Source organism: Colobus angolensis, unplaced genomic scaffold, assembly GCF_000951035.1.
Source record: "Colobus angolensis palliatus isolate OR3802 unplaced genomic scaffold, Cang.pa_1.0 Scaffold50, whole genome shotgun sequence".
Classification (NCBI taxonomy): domain Eukaryota; kingdom Metazoa; phylum Chordata; class Mammalia; order Primates; family Cercopithecidae; genus Colobus; species Colobus angolensis.
This window is the reverse complement of record NW_012118488.1, coordinates 2,534,944-2,535,395: the sequence shown is the minus strand read 5'-3', so window position 1 is coordinate 2,535,395 and position 452 is coordinate 2,534,944.

Genomic DNA, 452 nt, shown 5'->3' with positions numbered 1-452 from the left:
CTCACTGCAACCTCCGCCTCCCGGCTTCACTCCATTCTCCTGCCAAGTAGCAGGGACTACAGGCGCCTGCCACAACGCCTGGCTAATTTTTTGTTTTTGGTAGAGACGGGGTTTCACTGGTTAGCCAGGATGGTCTCCATCTCCTGATCTCGTGACCCGCCCACCTCGGCCTCCCAAAGTGCTGGGATTACAGGCGTGAGCCACTGCGCCCGGCCTATGCTAGTTATATTAAAAGCAGACTGACTCATATAATTTCAGAATGTGATTTAAAGTTGATATCATACATTTAGAGAGTTCCCTATGGTTCATATTTTCTTGTTTGAATCCTACTAACAAGGCAGCAAGATAAGTAGTATTAAACCCATTCTTTTTCTCTGAGGCTGAGACTCATAGAAATCAAGAAACTTGTCTAGTGTCACAATGCTAAGAAATGGCCAAGCAAAGGCCAGGCA